The sequence below is a fragment of the Panulirus ornatus genome, chromosome 6 (genome assembly GCF_036320965.1).
Source record: "Panulirus ornatus isolate Po-2019 chromosome 6, ASM3632096v1, whole genome shotgun sequence".
Classification (NCBI taxonomy): Eukaryota; Metazoa; Arthropoda; class Malacostraca; order Decapoda; family Palinuridae; genus Panulirus; species Panulirus ornatus.
The window spans coordinates 3,592,495-3,612,094 of NC_092229.1; the positions used below are offsets into that span (position 1 = coordinate 3,592,495).

Here is a 19,600-nt window from a genome sequence, read left to right on the forward strand (position 1 = left end):
GTTAACACCCACTCCCCCCCCCCAATCATCGTCAACAACTAGGGATAAATCCTCCAGATGAAGCCGACAAATTAGCAGTAATCTTCCTGCGTCCCCCCCCCACACAACAACGTAATGCACGTCCCTCCATCAAAATTCACCAGCCCCTCCCCCCCCCCCGCTCTGCCCCCCTCCTCATGCAGCTCTCGACCCACCTCCCCCTTCTTCCCCTTCCCCTCCCTCCTCGCCGCAAGCCCCCCCCTAAACAGCTCCCACCCCCCGCCCCCTCAGCCCCCGGTTAATGAGGATAATTCGTGGTATAAGTTGTATGAAAGACAGTCATTACACGGAGGTAATTACCCACCTGCTCGTTACTGCCCGCCCGGCCATAAATATCGTCGACCGACTCACTCACGCTTCCCCCTCCCCCCCTTTCCCCTTCCCCAAAACCCCCTACCCTCACCCCCCCCCCCCCAGCAAGACAAGTTCCCCCCGCCCCCCTCCTTCCCCCCTTGACTCTGACATTATTTTGTCTCTCTGAGCTTCGTTTGTCTCGTTAGTTTTGTTTGTGTCTCTGAACTTCGTTCGTTCCGTAAGGTCTTTTTGTCTTTCTCAGCTTCGTTTGTCTCGTTAGTTCCGTTTGTCTCTCTGTTTGTCTCTCTAGCTCTCTGTTTCTCAATGGCTTTCTGGTTTTCTTTCTAGCTTTGTTATTCTATCTCTCTAACGTTGTGTGTGTCTCCCCCTGGATCTCTGTTTCATCAGCCTCTCTCTCTCTCTCTCTCTCTCTCTCTCTCTCTCTCTCTCTCTCTCTCTCTCTCTCTCTCTCTCTCTCTCTCTCTCTCTATCTCAAATCTAACCTACTTATCTGATATCTGCGTTGCATTGAAGATTCTGTTCCGTTATCATCCTCCATCTGTGGCGCAAAATCCTTATGTCTAACTCCCCTTTTGTCTTTGATTCTCTCGTTGTTATATCTTGCTTTCATTTTCTTCTTATCTTGTCTATTTATGGCTGGTTCTTTTAAGCATTCCTGGCGTACGTTTCAAGTTTTTCTGAAGATCTTTTTTATTTCTTAAGTATTTTTAGGGCCTGATATCTATAGTGACCTTTTGAATCCCATTATTTTGTGCCGTTTTTTGTAATTTGATTTTGATTTTGTCTCTCTGAGAACGACTTTATTTCGTGTCCCTCTGGAGGTGACTTACATATTTGATCTTGGCTTTTCTTATCACATGTTCATCTCAGGAGAGAAGATAAGGTCTTCATGTGCTTGCTGGATCGGTGTGTGCTCTTATCCAGTACAGCCTCACCTCAAAACATGTTGCACCTGCTCAAGGGTTACTCCTTCTGCAATGGTGTCTTCCTGCTCCCGTCTCTCAGTAGCGTATAACTATGCTCATACCTATTTGAGTCCTGGCCTTTGTTTTGTGTCTAATTGAATCTGGTTGTGTCTCTGCACTCGACACTATGTCTCTCTATCTACCTCAATATCCATATATGCTTTAGCTTGTCTCTGTTTCTTGTCTTTCATTGTTTTTCTAATATTTCCCTTTAAGTCATATCTTAAGAGATGGGGGTATAGAAGGGGTATTACCCAGGTATCATCTGCGTGCCGTAGAAGGCAACCATAAGGGACGGAGTAATGGGCATGGCTAGAAATCATATCATCTTGTATTACGCTTTCTAAACGTAGGAATAGAAGGAGTAGCAAAGTTTTTCTTTTCTTTAAGCAGAGCATTTGCACTCAGTACTTCTCGATAGGGCGAGAAAAGCGAGCATGTGTGAAAAAAAGACATCATTATTCCTCAATGATTGGTTCTTTCTTTGGTTATTTTTTTCATCTGGCTTCTGGTGTTGGGGCAACGCTTCTCTCATTCTCTTTATGTAAATTATTTTTTTCAGCATCTTTCATTTTGTCTCTATTTTGCTATTTCTTTCTCTGCATCCATGTATCTGTGCCTCATTGTTCATATATCTATTCATCCCCTTGTTCGCACTTCCCTCTTTATCTGTTTATCATTTTCTTTATCCCTCCTTCTGTATGTGTTTCTCTTCTTGTGGTTATCTTTCTCTGTTTTCTTTCGTAAATTCTTCCGTTCGTGTATCACTTCCCTGTGTCAGTTTAAGTATCTGAACTTCATATGTGATTAATTCTTGGCTCGCAATACAAGTCTGATTATCTTTGCTTTGCTTAAAGGAACATATATATCGTGAAGTTTCTGTTCAGTACAATGAATTATGTTTTCGTCTTTTAACAATTTTATTCATTTATGCCTGATTATCGTCATTCTTGTTAGGTTAGGTTGAATTAGGTTAGGTTAACAAAATAAATAGATCAGTTGTTAACGTTACGTTAGATTAGGATAGAGTTGGCTTAAATAGGTTAGGTTAGATTAAGATAGAGTTGGCTTCGTCAGGTTAGTTCGGTCAGGAAGTGTTTGCTTAGTTAGGTTAGGTAAGGGTAGGGTAGGTTTGGTTAGGTTATAATAGGTTAGGTTAGGTTAGGTTAGGTATGGTTAGGATAGTTTAGGTTAGGTTAGGTTAGGTTAGGTTAGGTTAGGTTAGGTTAGGTATGGTTAGGTAAGGAAAGGTTACGTTAGGTTAGGTTAGGATAGGCTAGGATAAGTTTGGTTAGGTTAGGCTAGGTTAAGTATGGTTAGGATAGTTTAGATTAGGTTTGGTTAAGTCAGTCCAAAAATAAATTCTTTAAAGTTACATTACTCTCTCGTGCCTGGAAGATTTAAGCGTCCTGGGGTTCTTGTCACCAACATGATATAGGTTTCCCGCAATCACTGCGACCCGTAGCATGCAATATGTATTTTTTGTTTACGTGTAATGTTACACTTCCTTCGCGAGAACAAAAAGACAAAGAGAGTCATTCTTTTACCCCTAGGGCTACGCCGTTGCTCCTGGCCTCTCCGACTCGGCTGTCTGTATCCCAGTGGAAGCCAGAGCTGACTTCAACTCAAAATATAAAGCCACCTGTTAGTAGCAACAACCACCTTGGTCTTTATCGTAGTGCACACGATAGTTAACTATCTTCACCTCGACTCTGACTACTCTCCCAGCCTTGATTACGATACTGCTGGGCATTTTCTTTTCGCATGAATGACTCCAGGAAACACAAAATGGCCTTTGAAAAGCTTGATTCCTTAATAGACTTCATGAATGAGGAACAAGATCATATCAGTTTTCCACTTTTTCGAATTTTCATAAGGAATCATTGCTGGTAAAAGGAGAGGCATTATGTTAGTCACCTCAAGCTTGTGGCACGAGGTGAGAGGCGTGTGGTCTAGAGGTCTTGCCAGACACACAATAACAGAAATTTACCCGGAGTCAGCGAGCATTGTTATGCATTGTTGGTCGTTGCGATTTTCCTGATCATATTTCTGATGCTAGACTTGGCGTCCAAGTTTGTTTTTTGTTTTTTCCAGTCACAAGTCGTATCCATGACATATTACAAACACGAAGCACGTAAAGAGGCTCCAGTAATCTATCGATATACACAATGAACACCGCTTAGCTTAGCTGAGTAAATCGTTATCGTAAATATACTCCTCCTCAGCTGAGTCCTCTTCCATTGAGACTCTTTGTTAGAACCGATTTCGTCAGTCAACGTCGCCAAATGACCTTCAATAACGGCCAACGCTTCTCACTGGAAGAAACCATTCAATGACTCAAGTATGACGTCAGGGCATCCATCATCTCCCTCCAGAGTCTCATACAGACGTGTGTCTCACAGTCCAGCAAGTTCCTCTTAGTGAAGATCACTGTAAGCCACCATTGTTCACTCTGGAAACATATTCCTGGAATCACACCGAAGTATTTTCATGATTTTAAGAATCACATTGTGGCTATCAACAGGTTTCTGATCTATGACGAAAAAAATTTTTTTCTTTTTTTTTGCACTTCACGAAGCCCACGATGAGCCTCCAGACATAATCCTCCAGACAATAGCCCAGATTTTTGCGACGCAATCCGTCTGAAGTCAAGCTCGGGACGAGTGTGTCCAGTTACTTAAAATTCTTTTTCCACTCTGAGGTCTGGGAAAGAGACACACAATTAGCTAATCACATTACCTGGACCATGGGAACTAAGGCGAGTCTGGTAGCCAGCAACCCTCAGTGTCAGTGGCTGTACTGGTCACCCATATAGTGACACATCCCCAAGACGGACGGTGAGGGAACCATACATCCACGACAGACGAAGCTGAGAGATTCTGCATCACTTACCACAATCTTATTAGCCGAGTTATCTAAGCAACTGGAGACCACAGCGGCCCTCATCAAACAAGCGATCACCAGTGACAGCTACAATACTAATTGGTTTAACCCGTTCACCGGACTCACCAGCACCCTGATAGGGTGTCGCCACACGCCCTCAACATCAAAAGCAGACCACATGACCCGGAGGCTCAGTGCAGCTGTTGGTCTTTGGACGAATGAATCCCATTCCCTTCAAACCCCTTCGTCTGTACCATTACTCTCCATTACTTTTCTACCTCTAAGAATCGGATTTGCAGACACCTACGGGACGAGGATTAATTTCTGTGTTTCTCATACTCTATCTTCTTTTCACCCAGGATGGCCCAACCTGGGCCATGTTTTGCCCATGTCGTCTCGGTCACTATGAAAAGAAACAAACGAATAGATATTTGATCGTATCAGGTAAAGGTGGTGTGTGGGCTACTGTGGCTGGGGATGTCTCAGGGACTTCCTCTGCTCCAGAATGTGAGGATCCCAAGAACTTTGAACCTCAACATGGCCGCTGACAGCTTACACTTACCCTGGGGAATGGTCGGCATTATATGACCCTATAAGTCCGTCCCAGAGAGCGAGCTGGCGGGGTCCAAGTGGATGAAACACGGCAAAAAAATTTTGATTTCTCTAAAATTTATTTACTACTTATATTTCCTTTTGTTTGGTCACTTTATTAATATCATTACATTTCATCTTCCTTCGTCCATTCTCCCCAAGGGCTTGGGTTTCTGGGGATTTTTCCCCAGTTTCCCCGGCCTCTCGATGGTCCTGCAGCGCCTCACTCCTGCTGGTGTGGGTCGTGTGAACCTTGTTGGATTGATACAATTTCAGGAGCCATTGTCCAGCTCTCCTGGTGAAGGATCGTGCACTTGAAATGACCCCCAACCTTGTTTCTTATTGTGGAAATGGTGGCGGTGTGGGAACATTATTTTCTCTCTCTTTCTCTCTCCCAGGAAAGGTCGCTGGTTTAACCCTAACCTTAATTTACTTCAAAAAGTTATTGATCTGTTGGCAGCGTCGTAGAGGAGCGCACACCTGGTGCTCTGCTGCTGCGATCCCTACACACCAACTCAACTCAGCGAACCCGCCATCGCCGATGGTGCCTCCTGGACCAGACATTCGTCCGCCACACCTGGCTACCAAAGGCGTTTCGATCCTCTTCAACAATCCTCGCTGAAGATAACCATTATTCTTCTTTCCTCCTGGTGATCAAAACTTTGGTTAATTGCGCCTCCTCCGTTATCCCTCTTCGACGTATCCATCTTTTCTTTCCCGTCCATCTTACACTTTTCGGTTAGTGGAGGGTGTGATTCCCTCTGTCATCTGCTCAGGCTGCCATAATTCTCATTGTTCCGTCCGTCTTAAATCCACAGCACTGAAGTGTCGTCTCCCAGATCGAAGTTGTTTAAGAGGTGTTTTGTGTCAATATCCTACTTTTCTCAGCTGGCCTCTGGGCTGATGTGAGGCTCACGTTCTCACTCCCGCTCCGTAGACTGGACAGAGGATTTACATGACGAACCATCACTGATGAGGACCTGCCACTGACCTCGATTGTGTTGGTCACCCAGTGATCTGTGAAGGTCAGGGTTGGGTTGTACAGGTTCTACTCTATATGGAGACGAAGCCGAGTCTACTGGAACTCCAGATGGATGTGTACAGACTGAGTGTAAACACCCGGAGTCATCCTGGATGCCAGTGATCATTCTGGCACCGTAGAGTGAGAGAGCAAAAGCAAAGCAAGTACAGGTTTACGTCCCGTGGGAATGCGCTACACGTCACCCCTAAGTCCAGCAGGGAAGTCACTGTACGCTTGAGCCTGACATATGATGTTGTGGGGCTCACTGGACTGGATTATTTGACCCTTCCAGTGTCTGAGAAGGAGAGAGATCCATCCCCCCACCCACATTCTCTCTCTCTCTCTCTCTCTCTCTCTCTCTCTCTCTCTCTCTCTCTCTCTCTCTCTCTCTCTCTCTCTCTCTCTCTCTCTCTCTCTCTCTCTCTCTCTCTCTCTCTCTCACTCATTTGATGTTTCCTCCTCCTCCTCCTCCATACCTGGGTGATGAATGGTGATGTGGGGAGACAGGTTTTCGTGGTTAGGTGTTTGTATGTGATCATGCGGTAACGGGGGAGTGATATTATCCGGGGGACAGTTGGAAGTCTGTCAGGAGGCTTGAGGTGTCTGGGCCAGGGGCGTCTGTAGCAGTTCGAGGTCCAGGAAGGTTAGCGATGTCTTACGTCCGTCTATCAGAAGCGTAATCCTCAGTGGGAGGAAACAGTGATAACCACTAAGAATTCCCATGAGTGGAACACTGAGGAATACATCAAAGATTTCAGAGTAGAAGTGATGTAGTGGTAGTGGTGGTGGCTTGGTTAGCGGGGTGTGGAGTTCGAACCCGTGATGTGATATCATATGTTGCCGATCTGCCCCAAGGTACCTCTATTTTCTAGTTAGTTCTGACAAGCAACTATTCAGTAACCTCAGTGGTGACATCAGAGATCCAGCGCGTAGTAACCAGTCTTCATAAATATAGTCACTAACTCCTACCAAATGTTGTTTACCACCGCCTTCGACCACATCTTGGTTATAAATACCTACTCTTGAGCTTCTACAACCGTTTCTACAATTATTTCATTAATTCTGAATTATGTCGACATCAAATCTCATCGCTTCTATCATCTGCGTACAGTTATTACATAATATACCAAAATCTAACGTCTCCAGCCAGCCTTCTTTTGTTCGCGTAATGGCTTCAAACAAAGCGCAAACTGGCGGTATAATCTGATGTGGGGATAATCGCTGCAACCAATCCTACGGGGAACCATACGGTCGCCATGATTCGACCCGCGCGCCGCTGCGACGCACACACAAAAAATGCCCAGCAATCTCTCGGCTCCACAAAGAGATTTAATTTTCATGACTCAATGTTAATAGGTTTGCGTGACCGGTTCATCACAGCTTAATGTAATACAATAAATAAAATAAAATGTTTCAAGACTATTATAGTTCAGAATCTCGAGCGAAAATTACGACTGTACCGAAAATCACCAGATGGTTAAGACCAGAATTAATGGCCTGTAATCAAGAAAGTAAAGTCTCTCTTTTTATCTTCCTGCTGGCGATGAACAAGCGCAGGATATTGCCTCCCTGTTTATACCGACACACACTCCCTCCCTCCCTCCCTCTCCCTCCTCCTCCTCCTCCTACTCCTGCCAGGCTTTCGACCACAGTAAAACCCCCTCCCCCCTTGACAAGTGACGGCTGCCACCGTCTTTGTGACAGCCTCCCCCTTCCTCACCTTCTTCCCCCAGGGACCACTCCTCGACATACTGCTGGCTTAGCCTCTCTGTCACCCTAAGCACAGAGGTCGCCTGACCCCTCCTGACCTGTCAGGAGCTTAGGGTCATGATGCATGTGAGAGGGTACAGGACGTCCCCTCTACCGTGCCAGCACGAAGGTTGCCTGACCCCTCATGACCTGTCAGGAGCTTAGGGTCAAGATGTAGGTGCGTGGGTACAGGGCGCCTGTCACCTGCTCCAGAGGACTGAAGGTACTCCCTTCCTCGTTTACCATCCGCACACACCGCTGTCCTCGTGGCACTGAGAAATGGATAGATAGATAGATAAGTAGTGCCCCAAGGCCCCATTGATGGGGCTCCTACAGCCTCAAGGTTACACTCCAACCAAACGCAGGGAAATCATGGACTCCTTTCGAGCGAGAAGGTCCCTAACAAAACTGTATTCCTTTCTGCTTACTGACGAAAATATGTAACTTTTCAAAGGCTTCAGTTATAGCAGTAAGTCCCTATCAAAGTTATGCCCAAAATATAACCAACAAAAAAAGAGGGGCACAAGAAACAGGAAAAAACGAAAAGTATTGAAAATGAAGGATTTTTAAGGTGAAAATCTCGTCCTTCGAAAAGGGGAGGTCATACTTAGTAGGAATGACACGAAAAGGCAAAGCATTCCAAGCTTAGCGGTGTGTGGAAAGTATCATGCCATTACAAGGCCCCAGCCTTGAGTTGCTGACGGCCACACAGTAATCAAGTGAGGACGCAGTGGGGTTCACCTGATGATGGAGGTGCGCAGGCAGCTAGTTCTTCATGGAAGTAACGGTAATGATGTCTGTGAAACAGGGAAAAGAGAACCATCAGTACAAAATAGGGAAATAAGATTAAGTTATAAGTTCAGACTGAGGGAATCTATACGTAGAATTGTATTAAATTCGACTCTGTGTGGCACAGTTACTGAATTTAGAGTCTCACCTCGCTAGATGTGACGAGATAGGTGGAAATGTTCAGAAAAGATTCTAAGACGACCTCTGGCGTTCGTGCAGACAGACTTAACCTATTATACAACATAGGCTTTCAAAACAGGTCAGATGTTCAGATGACACTGTGTTTCTTTATCGTGACATGATGTTAGTATAGAAACATGAAAGGAAACGAAAATCTTTTTGTGGTTTCATTGTATGTTCAAAACTTCGTCTGCCCCTCTGGAAATAGCTTCCCAAATCTGAGTTTAAACAAATCGGTTTGGATCGTGAACTTGAAGTAAGTGGAAGAATAAACAGTGAAGTCGTTTGAATTAATTGAGATATCTGATGAAGAGGGACAATGATGATGATGAAAATATATACAGAGCGCGGAAGATATGACAACCACAAGGGACACAAATATTGGGAGGGAAAATAGTGGTTGGTTCTTTCAGGGTCATTTAGGCCATCAACGTTGCCTTAAGCACCTTCTTCTTCAGGTGTTTAAGGTAATTCCGAGGCTACACGTGCCCTCCCTGCATGTATGGCCCTTTGCAACCCAGCTCATGAAAAGAACCTCATTGTTTTCAAAGCAAAGCATGAATAATGTATGTGTTAAGGGGCGGGACAGTGTGAGTAATGCTCACTTCCTGTAGGTATAAATAGGTAATTACGGTAATCATGATATTTTCATTTTTACTCAGCAGTGTCTCTGTCTACAGATGTGAGCGTCGGTGGCGGCTGGTGACAGTGGCGCCTTGGTTCTTGCGTCGGAGCCGGATCGAACCCAGCCTTCAGGTAAGGTGATGGCCACGTCCCTGTTCCCAGGTGAGGTGTCACCAGTGAGGGTCACCCATCTAATCCCACAACCACTATTCTGCCGTGTCCACCGTAAAACACTGTCATAGACCTGCCACAACATCGCTCTCTACCCATCTCTACATCACTGTCACAGCACTGTTACACTTCAACCACAGCTTTACCACACCCACTTTAACGTCACTTTAGCGTCACAACTCCACCACAACCTCGCCACTATACCACCACAGCCTAACCTCAGTTCCATAAAAGCTAAGATAGCCCCAGTACAGCGCCATCGCAGCCTCCCCATAGCCTCGCAGTAGCCCTAATCACAGCCCCGCCACAGCTCCTTTGCAGTCCTGCAACAGCACGACACAGCCTCACCACAGCGAGGTATACCCCATCAGAGACTCGTCACAGCTCCACCTCAGCCCCACTACTGAGCAACACAGCCCTGCCACAGCCCCTCCACAGCGTCGCCACATCCCCGCCACAACCCCACCATAGTCCTACTACACCCTTGTCACAGCGCGACACACCGCCGCCACTACTTCACCACAGCCGTACCATAGCCTCGTAGCCTCATCACCTCCTCACCATAGCCCTCACTAAAGCCCCTCCATAACCCTACCGCAACCGTACTACACTCGTGTCACAACCCTACCGCATCCCCTTCTCAGCTCAGCCACTGCCCTACCACAGCTTGGCCACTAACCCTACCACATTCCTATCATAGTCCCACCACAAGCCCGCCACAGCCCCACCACAACCGCGCCACCTGACGATCAATAAGCAAAAGCAACACTCCAGCAGGACCCAGCAGCTAGCAGGAAGCCAGTGATGACCTTCGGGCCACAACCTACGTTCTCCTGCTGATCGGGTCACCAGGTCTCAAAAGGTGGATGTGGCCACCATCCAGGTCATTCAGGTCCACACATCATTCAGTCTCAGGACGTGCACCTGGCCACCAATCCAGCCCATCTGTTTCACGGGTCATCAGGTCTCAGGAGGTGGCCGGGTCATCATCCAGGCCATTTAGATACACAGGCCACCAGATCTTAGATGGTGAACCTGGCCAGTATCCAGATCATTCAGGGTCACCAGGTCACAGGAAGTGACCCCAGCTACCATCCCGTCCCTCTGAAGCATACGAACATCACAATGATACCTCCAAAAGGTCAGTTGGATTAGAATCTTAGAGACACCGTAACATAGCAGAGGAACAGAAAAGAAGGGTGACATTGGTGAGACGAAAGGTGGAACAGATGGGAGAGAGAGAGACCTGAGGACAGGAAGGGTTGGAGAGAGTTGAAGAGTATGAGCGCTGAACGGAACAGCCGAATAAACCATAAGGATGCAGGATTCTCGTGAAAACAAATGACAAACGACAACTCAGTTATCAAGCTGTACATAACTTCTGTTGGCAATTAGTACATTGTAATGAGTGCACTAAATGAGATAATTAGTGTATCAAATGGGGCAATTAATGCATTAAACGAAGCTGTTGAAGCTAAACCACACCCGGGCCACAGCAATAGTCCAGTCTCCTCTCCCCAGGAGTGGGCAGTGTTTGGTGCTGGGGAGCGCGAGACGCAGGGGGGCGAAGCTCCCCGGGCCTCTGCCCCGGCGGGGGGGCGTCTGCTGTTGACGGCTGACCCGGGGCTCGTCCGCCGGGGAGCACAGGGGAGGGCGGAGGGGCGGGGAGGAGAGCCATGGGAGAGGGGGTGGACCAGGCTGGGGATTGGAAAATCCACGATAAAGGGGAGACAAAATTCTACCCTCAGGGGAGACGGGGAACCATGTAAAAGTGGAGATTTAGGGTGAGTGGGAGACAGAGTATGTTCTCCAGTTTAGTTTCTCTTCACCATTTGTTCTAAATTGCGTCGGAGACACAGCCAAGTTTCGCCTCTGTTCGAATCGCTGATCCTCACCTTCTTTTCGACGTTGGATCATTGATTCATATATACCAGTTCGAGACACCAAGATCCACTTCATCGTCCTGAAAGAAACGTTTCAAAGTTTTAGATGGACCAAACCACCATTTCATAGTGTGAGGAATCTGACCACAGGAAGGTCTAACACGCTCTGAAAAAGCAGGTAATGGCTCAACATGATTAGCAGTGATAAAACCCCCTGATGTGTACTTCATCAGATAATACCCACATTTCGTATTCAGTAAATGAGCCAATTACTGTAATAAAAGGATTGTAACCTAAAAATAGGGATTCAAATCAGTAATATCTGATGTTGAACTCATCCGACCACTAGGGTGTGACAAAGACCCTTTGTGAGCTCGGTCATCTTCTCATATATATATATATATATATATATATATATATATATATATATATATATATATATATATATATATATATATATGAAGTTTTCATTGCAGGCAGTCATCCCTGTAAATACCCAAAGACTTGCTATGTTCGATCTGATAGACTTTGATGAGATCACCCAACCTGTCGACGCTCATTATCCCTATGTCCCCGCCTCTACCTACAATGAGAGGTGTCTGACCACCGATTTGGCTAAGAAGCGCTGGGCTAGGATCACACCCAGCAAAGTTTTCTATAGCTTGGCTACAGTGTTGGAGTCACCTATGATATAGCTCATTACCTGCTGTCTTTCAATGACGTCTGTTATAAACATATTCCTAATATCTTGATGGGGATATCTTGAATAATTTCCTCTTGTCGTTAACGAAATCTCCTAGACTCCTGACGGAAATCTATCGCTACATTCGCTATCTTGGATATGTGTTTCACATCTGTTCTTTAAGCAGCAATTCTGACGCACACACTATTCGGAACTCCAGTGTGTTGTACCCCAAGAAGATGTGATCACTACCTTTCCTAGATCATATGAGTTAGACTAGGATTTGTGAAAATGCTGCCATAGTCGGTCCTAAGCTCGGGTTAGTACATGATAAAGGAATTCGGAAGGAGACACAAACGGCCATTCATATTGGACGCAACACACATAACATAAAAGAGCCTCTTACGCTACATTTACACACGGGCGCCCTGTGCCAGTAATAGCACAACCAACAACGCACATATATACCCGACCTGTGCCGGTAATGGCACACCCAAGAAGACACACACACAAACACAAGGACCTGCGCCATTATGAAACCCTAGGGACACACACCCGACCTGTGCCAGTTATGCGACACCTGAGAACATACCTGTCACTGACAAGAGCCCACGATTCTTTACACACACACACACACACACACACACACACACACACACACACACATACACACACCATTCCCCACCAACTGCTGTGTTAGCTCATCACATACAGGAGGAGACAGACAGTAAGAGAGTAATTTACCGTAAGAGTTATTCTCAGTATCTAAGAACAAAGAGGTAGAGAGTGAGGATACAACGAGGTGGAGCTGAGTGTGAGGAGAGAGGATACCCATAGACGAGAGGACATTGTGCCACTTAAGACAGTGGAACACCACTCGTCATCCACACACCGGATATTTACCACTTAATCATCCATCAAAGCACTGCATTGTGTCTTGATTAATCCCTCGATATATCACAACGAGCTATAATGATCACTAATTACTCTCCTTTTGCTTGATTGTAATGACTTTGCCGTGGCCAGACTGATCAATAGTAGAGACCTGGAGTTGTGACAGTAGTAGAACCATGTAGCACTGATCAATACAACAGCTACTGAGCTTGTGTTAACCACCCGCTACCTTTATGGACGCAGCGAAAATACTCCTCACTCGAATCCCACAAAGAGGAGGAATGAATACGTTATGACAAGTTCATTTATCCTGAGTGTGTCACCCCAGTCCAGAGGGAGTCTAAGGTAGTACAGGAAATTGGTTACTTCAACACTGCTGTTGGTCGATGGAGTGGACGTGATGACCTTTTAACACAATATTCATATAAATCTGATTCATTTTTTCCTTACGCTGCCGCTAAATTGCAAAAGTCACAGGTATGCATGTATATTGAAAAGATGTTCTCATTATCCATCTAAATGCCCTTTGAAGTTCCAGATGTACGATTTAACAGTTCACTGTGCATACATATATACTCAAACGGAGAATTACCTATAAAATTTACACTGAATGTAACCAAGGCAGCACAGTTGTTGTCAGTCGTGAGCTTAAAGCTTGGTGCCTGAAAAGTCTATTCTTGAACGTATTCATGGCGTTGCTTTCAACTACTCTGGTAAAACACTTCGTATGTTTATACGGTAATCCTGCTGAAGGAAAAATTCTTAGCCTCATTTGCAGTAAAAAGCGTTTGCCCACAAGTTTATAGCCATTACTACGAGTGAAATAAGATAAATGTTGCATAAAGTAGCTTGTTAGATCGAGATTATCAAAGCCTTTGATAATTTAAGATGTATTAGATCATATCGCAACTTTTTCTTTCCTAAGCTAAATAAGTGTAAGTTGTTTAGAATTGTTTCTCAGTCCGAAAACCGTCTTGGTAGCGCGTCGCTGCACACACTCCGCTTTGTCTGTCTTCTTACAGAAAGGATAATCAAGGCTGAACCCAGTACTCAAAGTAGGGATGCACAAGTAAATTGCAAAGATTGCGAATTAGCTCCTTTGACTCAACGTCAAATGCCCCGCTTGTGGCTGATGTAAATTTTGTTCCCCTTTCTTACCGTTTGTTTGCACTCCTCACTTAGTTCTAGGTCACCAGAGACTATCACACCCAAGTTTTCTTCCTCATTTACCTTTCGTAGTTCAACGGACTTCATACTGTAGCTTGCCTTCTTGTTTTAGATACAGGTGTAGTTACTGATATTCAAATCCATTCCTCACTGTAGATATAGTCAATCTGTATTAAGCTACTGACGTTACATTCCTGTAATACATTCATTTCCTATCCAACAGCTGAGGAGGAATCTGATGCATCATCCTTGCCACAGTCACCTCTTGTCATCTGACGTCCTTCGTCCCCCAGTTGCAGTACGGTAACGCAACAGCATCGAACTCATCCGATCTCGTCTTGTCCGCTACAGGAGCACCCATCAACTCAACCCTTGCCTGAAGTGTCTGTGGTTAGTAGACTTTGTATCAACCTCCACGTTTGTGTATTCTCTCTATCTGAATATTTTCTCATATATCACATCTTGGATGCTGTCGCATATATTTTCTTTTTTCTTAATCATTTTCGTCCTTTAGCTACAGTTGATTTTAAGAAATGCAAATTATCATTACTGCTCCCTACTAACCTCTTGTTCCGCCACATCATCTGCTTCATGATAATTGCTGCGAGAAGTGGTAGTTCCAAAAGACCAAGAACCTATAAAAGTAACACAATTTTTTTCAAAAAAGGAGAGAGAAAATGGACTTTAAGACCATTCCCATTTCACTCTTACTTCGGTTTGAATTTGACAGGTTCCAACCTTACATGTTAATAAAGATGACATCACAAAATTTCACGTACCAAAAAGAAAAAATGCTTATTATGAAATACGATTCCATAACAAAAGATCATTTGTAACGAATGCATCTCCGTGGTATAACGGTTAGTGTTGCCGACCATGACGCACTCATGGGACGACCGGGATCGAGCGCATAGGTGAGAATTCTGGTTGCGGAACAGGGCCCACAGTCAACCAACCTGTTCATCTTCCACCAGGAGTTGGTCGATAGATTAGGTATACCTGGCTTAGGCTAGAGTATACGTGGAATCAAAAACCCACAACACAGGATATCGAACCTGCGCGAGGACAGCGGATTTTGACAAAGGTGATTGAGTGGTTCGAACAATGGCAAATGGACTGCAATGTTGTTATCTGAAAAGCAATGCGTTTTGACAAGAAAAATATCAATTACGATAATATAGATTCACGGTAAGATGCTAATGAGAGAACGAGAAGAGAAAGATTTCTGGGCGATAATTGCAAATGACGTATGATCACAGAACTGCTTAAGATAAAACAAAAAGAAAGATATATTATATGGACTGAAGTGGAACTGCAAATTGAAGGATATGATATTTATCTTTTGCAGCTCCTTAGTCAGACCTTATTTAGAGCATGCTGTACAGTTCTGGTCCCCAGACTTGATAAAAGAGAAAGGAAACCTTGAACGAATACAAAGAAGAGCAACTAAATGACATCTGTCGCTCAGAAATAAACTATATGCAGAAAGATTCACATATCTAAGATTGTTTTCTCGAAAATAAAAGTAGACTCTGAGGAGATATGATAGAAGTGAAAGGCAGGGGATATAACACTAACGTGGGTACAAGTTTTTTTCTTCAGTTGTAGAGTTATAGAACTAAATTTAGAATAAACTCTCGGCAGATGTTTTCGAGACGAGGACTACCATTACCTCTGAATCAGGTCTTGACTGATGCTCTCATGATGTCAATTGTCAGTGAATAAATCTGATCAAGAATGAGAACAAAAACAAAATCTTAACTTCTCGTAAAGAGATAATTCAACTTTTTTCTTTTTCGTTTCAGAGTTGAATCTCCTCCCCAGAAGAACCCGATGCGGTGTAAGTTTACAGTATTTTTCCCATTTCCACTTTTCTATGACATTCTCTTACCATTCTACCCGGCACATGGTACATGGTTTTTTGGTGCGCATTCTAAGTTATTTTTTCTGCTGGTTGTTGTGCCGGAGTGAGAGGTGGATGAGGAGAAGCCTTCTGATTTACTCTCCTCTTTCTACCTCCGTAGATTCGACGCTTAGGTTCCTATTGATGTCCTTCAGTATATAACTTATTCCGTGGGTCATCAGGTCTCCCGTTACCTGTCTCTCCCATGTGTTCCCACCATCTCTCCTGCTTCACAACTATTTTGCCACCAACACGACCTTGTCCCCAACACCACCCTCCCCAGCAACATCTTGCCCCGACACCAAGCTGCCCTAACACCACCCTGCCCCAATACTATCCTCTCCCAACAACCTGCTTTAAGACCATGCTGCCCCAACACCAACGTGTCCCAACACTACCCTGCTCCCAACACTATCCTGTCCCAACACTACCATGTCCCAACACCACTGTATAAAACACCACCCTGCCCCAACACCGCCCTGCCCCAACACCACCCTGCCCCAACACCACCCTGCCCCAACACTATCCTGTCCCAACACTACCATGTCCCAACACCACTGTATAAAACACCACCCTGCCCCAACACCACCCTGCCCCAACACCTCTCCTACTGGTCAGTATACAAGTTACCAAAACACAGTTCCGTCAACCACGTGCTCAAAGACGAAAATAAAAGGAAACAATCGATAAGGTAGAAACGAGTAGAATACTTATGAGAAATAACGTCACTGTAGGAGTTCGTTGACAACACATTCTGACATTGGTTCGAATCCTACCGTCTTCTTCACCGACGGTTTGACCCGTCACCTTGACACACTGGAGGCTTAGTGTCATATTGATTGTTAAGGTAGAGCCTTACACCCAAACGACCAACCCCCTACTCTCCCTCCCTCTCACTCCCTCTATGTCTCTCCTTTCCTCCACCTTCCCTCCCCATGACCATCATTGCTACGTTTCAGCTGAATTCATCGATTTCTTGAGCCCGCCAGTTTTCTTGAAGCGGTCAGTATTCTCAGTACACTCCTCCTTCATAGTGAAAGATGATATATGTACCGTGAGTAGTGATAGATGAAGTCTGAGGGGTTATAGATGCACTCTGGGTTGTGATTCATGCACTGCGAGGGGTGATAATGCACTATGAGTAGTGAGAGATGCACTCTGAGTGGTGATAGATGCACTCTGGGTTGTGATTCATGCACTGCGAGGGGTGATAAATGCACTATGAGTAGTGAGAGATGCAATCTGAGTGATGATAAATGCACTCTGAGTGGCGATAGGCTCACTCGGAGTAGTGATAGATGCAACTTGAGAAGACAAATCCTTCCACTAACAACCAGTCCACCCACAGCAAATGATGCACTCAAAACAAAGACTCGAGAGAAAGGTACACAGTAGCGAATATAGTTCACTTCGACAGATGCACGCAAATATTTACTTCATAGACCATAAATACACGCATGACACAACAAAAAACCATAATGCACTCACATTTTCTTTCATAAGAACTGTAGAGTGTTTTGCAGTGACGCGTTGTGACTGTGGATCGTAATGTAAAATCCTAAATTCCTGTGTATGATAATGAAAATATCAATATCTATCAACAATAAGCAACAGTTTACCGAATTACATGCAGTCACACGGCTAACCTGTTCCTTAACTTATTAAACAACACTATCCAGCGAAAGCTGTTGGGGCGAGTACGTCACTAAAATTAGGATATTTGAAAACTATGAAACAAATTGACTTCTTAACATTACCTTGAAGCTGTAGCCATGGCGCCATTTCGTTCAGTCCCTCCAAGTAGGAACTTAAGAGAAACCTGTTAGCCACGGAGAACCCAAACTTAACCGAACCTTATCATTGTTTTCCATTTTAGATAATGGTAAATGAGACTGTAAAAATGTCTCATCAATTCCTGGCTGCTGGTGTTCGTCCAGTACGCAGGCGCCTCATAATGGGCTATGTAAGACCTTAATTCACAACTAAATCACTGATAAAGTAATATCAGTATACAAGTCTTTGTTATGAATTAGATTGCTCATTATCGATTTCTTTCGCTTAGTTGGGTACGATCTACACATCTAAACTTACAAGATAAAGTTAGTATCTTATTACTACCTCATCAAATGATTCGCCAGTCATCAAATGATTCGCCAGTCATCAAATGATTCAACAGTAACTACTCGTTGAGAATCATATCATATCAAATGTTATAATTCTATGATGGATGGAATGACATTTCCTACCTTGCTGAGGCCATCTTTAGATACCGATTTATGACATCTAGTCTGGTCTAGGCAAAGTCTACTCCCTCACCCTGCTGTATACTATGTGGTCGACGTAAAAGCTGTGGCTTGGGAGATGATTCCTGTCCTACATTACAGGATATGTGCGAGCATGTGTGAGCATGTCATTCATAATGATGTTTAGGTGCCTGAGCTTTGACTCCCAGATCATTAGAAACTGTTCTAATTTTGCCCCAGATACTTAAGAAGTATTCTAACTTTGCTCTAGATACTTGAGAAGTATTCTAACTTTGCTCTAGATACTTAAGAAGTATTCTAACTTTGCTCTAGATACTTAAGAAGTATTCTAACTTTGCTCTAGATACTTGAGAAGTATTCTAACTTTGCTCTAGATACTTAAGAAGTATTCTAACTTTGCTCTAGATACTTAAGAAGTACCCCAGCTTTGCACCAGATACCTGAGGACCAAAACATTGCCCTCAAATGCTTGAGGAGTATCTCAACTTTCTCCTAGATACTTTAGAAGTATCCCACCTTACTTGAGGTACTTATGTATTAGATACTTAAGTATTAGGCTAATTTTGCCCCTAAATGCTAGAGAAACATCCTAACTTTCCCCCAGATACTCTAGAAGTATACTAACTTTACCCCAGATACTCTAGATATATCGTAACTTTGCCCCGAATGCTTGATAAGTATCATAACTTTACCCCAGATACTTGAGAAGTATCGTAACTTTGTCAAGAGTAAACAGTCCTCTCACCATGTAACATGTTACGTAATTCAGTCGTTGTGGCTCAGCTCGGGGACTCTTTTTTTTTTGTATTATGTATCCTCTTTTGCGTCACGACCCACAGGATGGGCTCGAGGACGCGATAAATTCGCCGCTTTTTCTCGGAAAAAAAAAAAACAATTCGGGAACTGAAAGATATTTTCAAATCACAGAACTCGAAGTGTTGACAATGTCAGATACCGTTACTTGTGTGAATTAATCATCGGCTTTGTATTTCAGCTGAACGTATGACTCTCTCTCTCTCTCTCTCTCTCTCTCTCTCTCTCTCTCTCTCTCTCTCTCTCTCTCTCTCTCTCTCTCTCTCTCTCTCTCTCTCTCGTCGATGTTAGTGTTCATTCCTTATGAACTTATCCACCTACTAAGCAGCCCAGGTATGTACCAGATAACATGACATCTGTATAATAGCTTCCAGATCGTACTGCTGTCTCCACCAGCAAGGTCAGCCTTGCTAACTCACGAGGACAATAGTACCAATGATCTTACGTCGTAATCCCTTTGCGAAATTAAGAAAAGAAAACGTTGTTACCTTCTCAGTCGATGAGATGAGAATGGTAAGTAAAGAGAGAGAGAGAGAGAGAGAGAGAGAGAGAGAGAGAGAGAGAGAGAGAGAGAGACGCAGAGAGATGGAGGTGAAGAGAATAAACAGTGAGTAAATAGAGAGAGACAGACAGATAGAGAACAAAGAGACAGAGAGGATGAGTGATT

General features: G+C 44.3%; 1 long non-coding RNA gene across 1 annotated transcript in view; it reads left to right on the forward strand.

The window, feature by feature from the left end:
- LOC139749004 (uncharacterized) overlaps positions 1 to 19,213 on the forward strand; it is a 179,515-nt gene extending 160,302 nt beyond the window's left edge. Inside the window, exons 5-7 of the long non-coding RNA XR_011712861.1 lie at positions 9,213 to 9,288; positions 14,177 to 14,343; positions 15,759 to 19,213. This is a non-coding gene — a long non-coding RNA (uncharacterized lncRNA). The remainder of the gene's footprint in view (positions 1 to 9,212; positions 9,289 to 14,176; positions 14,344 to 15,758) is intronic.
- Positions 19,214 to 19,600: the final 387 nt, after the last annotated feature.